This window comes from Simochromis diagramma, unplaced genomic scaffold (assembly GCF_900408965.1).
Source record: "Simochromis diagramma unplaced genomic scaffold, fSimDia1.1 OVJJ01000387.1, whole genome shotgun sequence".
Taxonomy (NCBI): Eukaryota; Metazoa; Chordata; class Actinopteri; order Cichliformes; family Cichlidae; genus Simochromis; species Simochromis diagramma.
In genome coordinates this window covers 8,256,936-8,267,182 of record NW_024387152.1, presented here as the reverse complement: position 1 = coordinate 8,267,182, position 10,247 = coordinate 8,256,936, and positions in this window count along the sequence as shown.

Sequence of the window (10,247 nt, the reverse complement as noted above, 5' to 3'; positions counted from 1 at the left end):
TCCATCAGGATGTTTTTTTCCTTTCAGGCTCTTTACCTCTCCGTCCTCTTTTTTCCCCCCTCACCATGTTTTTTTTCTCCTCGCTCTCTTACTCACTGACATTTCTCTCTCAGCGTCTCCTCCTTTCACTCTCTGAGTCTCTCTACCACCACTGGCTCTGCTTGCCTCCCCGCTCCTCGCACACACTTACGTGCGCACACCTTTACACACAGTCGCTCATTCATATTCCACCTGTGTCAGTCTCCTTGGAGTTGTCTGAGGGAATCAAATCCACCTTCAAAATTCATCTTTTTATTCTTTCTTATTCTCTCTCTGACTCAAGGTCTTATTCTTTTCTCTATTCTTCTCCTATGCCGCGCCTGCCGTGTGAGTAAATGTAATGATCTGTGCATATATATACACTTGAGATTTTTGTTGATTGCACACGCGCGCGCACACACACACAAAAGCGCAACATAAATAGTGTTTATAGAGCACCGTCATTTGCATTCACAATCACACTGAGCTGCTTATGTGACCATCTCACCAAACTAAAGGCAAGGACAGTGAAAAATCAAAGAGAAAAGCAGGATGGAAAAAAATCTGTCTTGTCGCTGTCGAGGACAGTCAAGGATGCTTTGAGCTTTAAAAGATAACAGCAGTGGGTTTTTTTTTATTGTTTGTGTCCTATTAAAAGGCGCTGTCACATATTACTTCTAGAAGCAAGAAAACAAAACTTAAAGTGGAGATAATATATGACTTGGAAAATGTTTTTTAACCTCACGGTGATAGTGAAGCACAACAACTGTCTCGGTCCATGGGTGATGCTTTTTGGTGCCATTATTCTTTTATAGGCCTCTTTTTCTTTTTACCCCCTGCAGTTACAAAAACGCATTTCCACGTTCAAAGCAGTAGTTAAGAGAAGTGTAATGAAAATGTCTCATTTTGTTTCATATCAACAACTTTTTGGTTATTGGTTGATTGATTTGTCACAATAAACCAAAACAGCTAAAAAGAATGAGCTGAGAATTATGATGCTTGGTAAAGCTGCGGGTTTCTTAAATATGCAGATGTCAATTCTCTGTATGAGCCTTTGATTGTACTCTACACGGAGGAGGAAAATGTAGTTACTGTAGCCGATAACTACGGTTTTCTGTAGAGAAAGTTTGCTATTTGACACTTTTTTAAAGTGTTTTCAAGCAAAACTGTGGTGCCACATGTCTCGCTTTCATTTAACTTGTTTTGCATAAAATTAGTGGGTGTATCACTGCTTTCTCCTGCTTTGTTTTCCTTGGTGCTTACCAGTTACAGCGTGACACCCAGCAGATTGTCTCAGATTTTAAAATGGAGCTGGGAAAGTGCCACATATGAGTCACCCCTTAAATCAGTGAGGACTAACACGCATCAAAGTTTTTGCATGCGGTAAGTATGAAAATTGTTAAAAATGCTTTAACAGTGTTAAGCATGGGACATAATGAACCTTTGGTTTGAGTGGATTAGCCTGAATAGCAAAGGTGCAACATCGCAGCAAACATGGTTGACCCTGACATCACTTCCTGGTAATGGCAAAACAGCAAAAAGTGACTCGTAGATGGACAAGCATTGGCTTTGGTCCCTTGCAGAATATCAACTACATTATTGCAACGAAGGAACCTAATGAGTCTGTCGTTGTTCTTTTAAAAAATAACTAATTGGGTTAGCAGGTGGTCGTTATGTATACATTTGTGGTCGGATCTTTAACTCTTCTTTTTTCAGGGTGCACACACCTTTAGTGACTTTACAAAACAAGGATTGGGTGCGTAAGTTTAATATGTATACATGCACTTTTATGCTATTTAATTTTATATGCATTTAAATTCTGTGTCATTTGCTGCTAGGTGAACACGGTGCCTCTCTAATCTCTCTTAAACCCAACTCAATAGGGTTGAGGAATGCCCTCAAAAGCATCAAATAACAAGAATGTGAGTTTCAGTTACTTTTGAAGTGCAAGCTTGTTTTGCTTTTTATTTTCTCTATCAAGAAGGTTTTAGATTCCTTTTATTGCAATCCTTCAGTGAATAGTAAAAAGCAATCCTTGAACACAAACTTTCTCTTGCTAGAAAGTCTAACAGAGATGTTCAGGCGATGCTCGAGATGCACATTGAATTGACGTCTAGGTACGTCGTGGTATTTTTGACTGTGGCTACACGTCAAGAAAAAAATGCCAGCTAACAGTCACCCAACGTCAGAACATTAGCTCGGATATGGAACCACAAAGTCAAGCTTAGCCACAATCCCAGCAGATCAGTCTGTCTCTACCAGCGCTGATAGCTCAGCCGATACCCTGCTTTGAATCCACTTGCCCATCCTCACATACTGCAGGGCACAATATTTGAGTTAGAGTTGCTTTACATCAAGCCGCTTTGCAAACCACCTCCAGCCCAGTTCCTCCTTTACATCATTTGTCAGACTTAATTAATGTCATGCCAGTTGTCACTGATGCCTGTTCTGTGATGTTATTGGGGGTCTCGCTGATTCTCTCCCTGCTTCTGCCTTTCCACGTATGCACATGAAAGGGATGAACTCATAGTGCCAAATATCCCCTTTATGCGTAGTGTATCATATTTGATGGATACTGTTTTTGTGAGCTTTTAAGACTTCTACATCATCAGTGTGATGTTGATGTTCTGCCTGAAATATGTTAATAAATTGCACAACATGTTTTTAAGCAATAAAAAAGCGAGATGTTGCAAATAGGATAGAAATTAAAAGTCATATATGGAAATTTAAATGAATTCATTTTTTAAACAAATTTGTCAGATGCGTAAGTAAACTCTCCATTTTCATAAAATTTGACTTTAAATTTGGCTTTAAAGGATATAAATCACATCAAAATTGAGCTCCTCTGTGTTGTATTTCTTTATCGTTGCTCAGATATATATTGGATGCAGAGAGTGACACATTTTGCTGAGCAACTATACAGTTATGAGAAGGGCAGTTAATAACAATTGTATGTAGGATGGCAACTCTATACCCGGGCATTTGTTTGGGATTTATTTTTGCATTCACTGCTAGATAGAAAGGCTTGATGCTCTGAGCTCTCGTTCTGTGACTAACACACCACACCAGTTAAATTTACCACTATAGCGAGTCATTTTTACACCCCAAAGCTGATGTTTTCTGGAAAATATATTTGAAACAACTGCTTCACACCTTTCATCCAAGCTGAATGATGTGACAAAAAAATTACACAGAAGAAGCAGATTCCCAGTTTGTCTCAAATGTCTAAACCGTTCCCGTCTAAACCAGTTCACGTCCTATATGAAATGCCAGACTGCCACATAACTATGTATAAACCTTGTAAAAATCCCTACATGGATCGAAGAATGTAAATAAACTTAGAAAAATTTGAAAATGAACTGAAATAACCAAAAGTGACCTGCGGCCATTGTATAGTCGCAAGCACTGAAACGTCAGCAGTCTATTTCCAACTCTGTTGTTCTTCCGTTTTTCAAAAACAACTCGATCCAGCGAGAGACCAGCCTAAGATAAAAACAACCATTACAGCCACAGCAGAGGAGGCTCAAGGAAAAAAAATAGCATTTAATGCATGCAATGAAAAAAACGTTACAGCAAGATGAAAACATTGCATCTCCTCTCGCATCCTCTGTGATCAAGCAGGATGCTTGCTTGATTAACCTGCTTTTATGTTCATTTTATTTAACCAATCATCTTCGTACAGGAGCCATTAGGTTGATGTGCAGCAGCACCTTGCGTTTGCCTGTTTAATAAGTAATATCCATGACTCACCATGATCAAAACAAACGCAAAAGTGAGAACTACTTAATTGCGAATTCAGGCATATGTGAAAAAACAACAACAACAAACAAACCAGCATGCAGACCCGAGGTTTTTCTAGCGGAGGTGTGGTAGAGTGGTTTGGCTCTGATGCGCACTTTTTGATGCTTTGCAATCGAATATATGAAAGAGGAGATCGGGCCATTTTCCCCATTGTTTAGCTGTTGCACGTCATTCGCTTCATTCGCTTATACATTCAGTCGTCTGAGCATGAACTGTGTTCCATCATTTCTGTCTCTCTCTGTCTGACAGGCTGGTCTCCCAGTGAGGAGGGAAATGAAGCGAGAGAAGGAGTGATGTGTAGAAATGAGTGAATAATCATTCACTGGGATCCAAAGATTATTGTGTATCGTAGGACAGAGTGTGTTGGGATGGCTGCTGAAGCGAACGGTGAATTTGTGTATGTGCCAAAGTCCTTTACGCGTTTATATGTGCTGTTACATGTTTCGCGTGTGACACTAGCAAAATGTGAGAGTGAGGAAGAAAGGGGGGGGGTGTGCGTGTGGCTGCATACATCAACATTTGTCCACGTGTGTGTGTGTGTGTGTGTGTGTGTGTGTGTGTGTGTGTGTGTGTGTGTGTGTGTGTGTGCTGAACTGATGGTAAATAGAGATATTTACAGCATTTGTCTTCATGTGGTAACCATGACGACATCACAGTGGGAAAGGCTATCTGTCTCAATGCATTATGACATCAATGTTTAACCCTCAAAACAGCCACACATGTACACGCACATACACATTTGCTACAAACACTGCATTGAATACAGATGGTAAACACACACACCATGCATTTACATAAAAATGCACACATGATGCCAGTCTGCACGTGTAGTCCCCTTCAGCCTGAGTTAGAGACACACACACACACAGCCATGAAGCATGCACATTCAAGTGGAAGAAAACCTGTTAACACTCAGAGGAATGCTAGTGTCTGAAGTACACTGAAAGTGTATCATAGAGTGGTAATGCTGTATATGAGTGTGTGTGTGTTTTTGTGTGTTGTATTTATTTAAGTAGATGTGGTGTGGGGAATGTTTAATGTCAGCTCTCAGGTTTGGTTTGATTACAAAAAATGTTCAATTGATCTGCATCTGAATATATTCAGATTTCTGCTTATCATTTAACAGGCATGAAATGCAAACGTCTTTTTTTCATATTTGCTTTGTTAACCCCCCTCCCCCCGCATAAGGGTATCACATTTGATACATGAGCTCATCACCCATAAATAAATAATTTTTAATGGATTGTACGATACATTATTAAGCTATAAATTGCAAAAAAGAAAAAAGAAGAAAAAGAAGCCAGATATAGCAAATACAATACTAATACAAAAAAATTAATTTAAAAAAAGAAAGAAAGAGGAGGCTCAAGAGCTTTAAGGGGTTAATTTCATACACTAATGCTGAGATAAAGGAATAGTGTATTTGTCTTAATCACAAAATAGATACCAGTGGAATTTTCAGGGCATCTAATCTTTTCTCAGATGCTAAAATACTGAAAATTAAGGCTGCCTGTGTTATAAAGTCATGGGATCAACAAAGTCACTAAGATTCATCTTCTTCAGGCAATAGCTACCTGTAGGAAATGTTATGCTAATCTGTCTAGTAATAATGTGGTATTTTGTGTAAAGTGATGGTCCACTGCACTAAATCACAAAATTATAGTGCTGATTTTTTAGGGCCTGATTTGATTAATTCTAGTAATTCTTGGTCAAATATTGTTTACAGTCAGTGCATCTCAGTTTTTTCTTTTGCATTTGGAGTACAGTCTTTGTACCGACTGGTAGGAGAGGTGTGAGAAAGCTCTACAGAACACAGCATGGGAATTGCTTAGTCTAAGAGGTCAACAACCATTAAATAAATTTACCTTGAATCAAGCACATTGTCCTAACCTTAACACCATAATGTTTAACAGTTAATACCCTCAAGTTGAAGGATAACCACCCAACACTAGAAGTACCCAATGATGTTTTCTAGAGACCTTTGAAAGATACACTCTCAGAAAAGATGTGTCTTACCCACTTTTTGTGTTCATGTATTTTAAAACGCACACACACAAATAATTGAGCACATTATTCTCCAATCACGTTGCAATCTGTGTGCACCATTATTCTATTTTTAACTGTCATAAAATGATCATTGGTTTCTTTTGGTGTGAGAGCTGAGGCGAGGAAAGAAACGAAAGAAAAAGACAGGAAAGTCAGTCATTCGGTTAAAGACATTCAGCAAAATAATATTCAGGTCACAATTTCTAAAAATGTATTCAATAGAAAACAGTAACTAGCGCATCCTAATGTGAGACTTTCCCATCCCCTTATTGAAAGATAAAAATGATTTACTGATGTTTTCCCGCTTTATATAGATGTGTGTTAATCTTAGCAGAGTTGTGTTTTTTCTACTGATGATTTTTTTACAGTTAGAACTGCAGTAAATTATTTTAATTTACTCAGTTTTCATGCAACCTTTGGAAGCTTTCCATGCCACATCACCCTGTTTGAGTCTTTCTGTTGGAGCTATTTTATTTTTTCAAGAGGTGCAGTAGTGAAGGGAGTGGAGTCGGATGCTGGGGGTCTGGGAGGATTTGTGGCTCCCAGAGTGGAGGAAGAGAGGAGGTAGGTCTGTGGGCAGGCTGGGTTCTGGAGCAGGGTAAAGAGCATGGTGGTTTGGGTCCAGAGCATATTGAGTCTCACAGAGGTGGGGAGCAATGTGGAAGGTGCAGGAAGCAGGGCCAGTTGAGAGTGGGAAAGTGAAAAAAGAGAAACAGGAGAGTTCTTCTGGTGGTTGAGCAGGTGGATCATAAATTCATGAAGGTAGGTATAACAGTTTGGCAGAAAATCACTGCCACAACCAGTCCTTAAATATGGAGGTCTCTAATGAATTATTACTTCCAGATGCAGGGAACAGAAAGGCCAGGAAGGTAGCTCCACCGGAAGGAACCTCCCAAAGCTTCCTGGAGAGAAAATGGTACAAACCCCCCAGCCTGCCTTCAATGCTGACATAATAGGTTATATTGTGGTTCTAAACTGATGTGGTGTGAATGTGAGCATGAATGGTTAAACCTGCAACTGCTAAGATTGTATGGTGCTTCTCACCCTGTGATAGCTGGGATAGACTCCAGCAACCATATGTGGGTTAAGTCCCAGTTGGACATGTCTACTATGGCTGATAAAAAAGAGAAATTACGATGACTGTTTAAAACGTATACATTGAGAAATAAAAGCATTTCTGATCGTTTGATCTCAGTGACTAACTGAGCACAACCTTATTCTTATAGATAGGAATACTGGACAGAGCTATTAGTGCTATCGTTAGCTTTTTTAGTCCAGCACCAACATTCATTACAAACACTTCTGCAAGCCATACTTGCTTTTGCTTTTCCTCTGTAATATCACCGCAATTTCAACCTGTTGGCAACACAGTCGGGAGCATTGTCACTGCTTTTTGTGAAATGTAGAAAATTGCTAAGTGAATTACAGTTAGACAAATCAAGTTTAGGAGGGAGGGGGGGGGAAATGAATCGCAACACCTGATGTGAAAATATCTTTTGGCATGCTGTAAACATTTCAGGCTGATGATATCTAACAGCGTAAAAGAATCTGAGGGAGGGCTTTTCCCCTGATAATACACAGGTGAAGTCATTTTTCCAAACACTATCCATCTTGCTGTGTGTAAGAGAGAGAAAGAGACAGATTGTGTGAGATAGTGCAGGTGTGTGGGTGACGGAGACAAGAATTGGACAGCGAGATAGGGAATGAGAAAGTGAACAAGAGAGAAGGAGAAAAGAAAAAGAGAGGGAGAGAGAGTGAATCATTCCCTGAACAGACCACCTCGACAGCGTGATATCAGATGCATTATTTGATGATTGGATCGCTGGCTACAAAAGCTGATAGATCTCCGCCTGAAATTGATTTCTGTCTGGATGTGACTCACACACACACACACACATGCGCGTGCACACACACACACAGAAGCTATGGGACTGAACGCCAGGAGAAACTAATTACCAGTTCACAGAGTGTCTAAGAAACCTGAACCTCAATGAAAACACCTGAAGGACTGGCAGGCTGGCAACTAGAGACAAAATAAATTGGGAAATTAATGTTCTATTATTGGAGTGAAAGCATGTGTGGGCTGGGATTTTCACAGAGTCTGATGATTTGATCCTCTTTATCGTCACTTTTGATCCTTTTCAGAGGGCAGTTTTATTGAACTATGAAAATTAATACAGTTAACACAAGTTACTGTACAGCAAGCTGTAAACAACACTGTGCAAATGATTATTCTGGCACTTCAGGCAGTGCGGGAACATTTTTTAACTCGTTTAAGAGTTTCTTAACTTTAAACTGAATTGTGCCATCACTTTGATTTTCATTTTTACTTTAACAATATTTCTGAGTTATACAAGCTACAGCTTGTGCTACTTTTGCAGTAGTCGAAGCAAAACTTAGGCGTGGGAGGAGTTCCATGAGGCCGTGAAGCAAGAATTTCGGACAGCAGTGAAGTGAATCGGGAGAACCACCCTTGCTCATGCTGTATACAGTAGGGATGGAGTGCTACTGACCTCAGCTGAGGATAACGTCAGGCAGTGGAAGGAATTCTTCGAGGGTCTCCTGAACCCTACTGACACATCCTCTGTGGAGGAAGCAGAGTCTGAAGACTAGTGGGAGGACTTATCCATAACTATGGCTGAGCTCACTGCAGGTAGTTAAAAAAAACTTCAATAGCCAGGGCTCTGGTGTGGGGTGGACGGGGTGCCCCTGAGTCACTTAAGGCTTTAATTGTTGTGAGGCTGTCCCGGATGATGTACCTTTGCAATATTGTGTTAACGTTGGGGTGACCACCTTTTTAGGACAGGAGGGTGTGTTCCACCTTCACAGGGAAAGTCAACACCGGAGTACTGGAGAGGAAATTCTCTCCATTAGTCAGACATCAGATCCAATAGAATAACGTCTTCATCTTGTTTTGGTTGTGGAACACAAGACCAGCTCTTTATCTTCTTGAGGGTATTTGAGGATGCATGAGAGTTTTCCAGACCAGACATCCCTTGTTGGAAGTTTTTTTTTAGAATATGGGGGATAGGGTCTGTTGTTGAGGACTATTCGATCCTTATCCAACTGAAGCGAGAACTTGGCATGTACTGCTAACAATAACTCAGGTTATTACTGATTAAGTCATAATCAGTTACCTAGGTGCAGCCAAGATGCGGAGCTCGTTTAGGTCTCGAGTTCCTATCTCTGCCTTTCTTTACAGTACAATTAAAGAGTGCAGAGCTATGTGCATGTGTATATCTGCTTGTATATGTGTGTGAGAAACTGTATATGCGGTGAGTAGGGTTTCTGAGCTGTTGACAGAAAGGTCGGTAAAGCCAGAGTGGTGATAGGTGTGATTAGAGATGAAGATTTTGGTGTTGCCATCCGAATGTACATGTTACACATCAGTTGTGTTTTACTGGGTTCATCGAGCGATGACCTCCAGCATGCAATGGGGCGGTTTGCAGCTGAGTGTGAAACAACTGGGATGACAATTAGCACCTCCAAGTACGAGGCCAAGGTTCTCAGCAAAGGACGTGTCAATACGTGCGATGTCTGCAGAACTGCAGATGCTGTAGCTGAGTATGAAAGCAAGCCTTTCGATTTACAGATCAATTTATGTTCCTACCCAAATAAGATCTGAAATGAGAAATAAGTGTCTGGACTCTTCTTTAGAGACTGGTTAGAGAGCTCAGTCATCTGGGAAGGACTCAGAGTAGAGTTATTACTTTTCCACACTTAAAAAGAGGCTAGTAGAGCGAATTTGGTGCATCTGACTAGGTTGCCTCCTAGACACCTAGGAGGTGTTTCAGGCATGTCCAATTGGGTGGAGTCCCTCAGGTAGAACCAGAAGAGCTGGAGGAGGTTGCTAGAAAGAGAGAAGTCTGGGCATTTTGTTTTTTACATAGCGTATTGTTGAACAAGTGTGTGCAACATGGGTACGTTACTGTCCAGCCTCATGCATGTGTGTGTGTTTGTGAATTACATCTGACAAAGTATATTAACAGAGATAATAACTGTAATGATGTATAGGCATGAAATATGGATATCATGCTGAAATTATATAACAGAAAAAATAGAGTTATGCTCACAGACGCTCTCTCCACCTGCCTGTTTTTATGCTGAGTGTGTTTTATATTCCAAAAAAAAAGAGAGAGCACACATGAATTTGATTAATAGTTTTTTTTTTTATTGGACAGAAGCCTCGCTCTGTAGCAGCTGGGATAGGCTGCAGTTTCCCCCTATGACCCTGATCTGGACAAGTGGAAGAAGGCAATCCTGTGTTTATTAGTGATCCACTATTAGCAAAAGTCCCTTTAGGCCCTACGGCATTACATAGTGTGGCCATAGCACTACACCCCAGTGTTGCTGATGTTGCTTGGCCCCACATACAGGAGCTT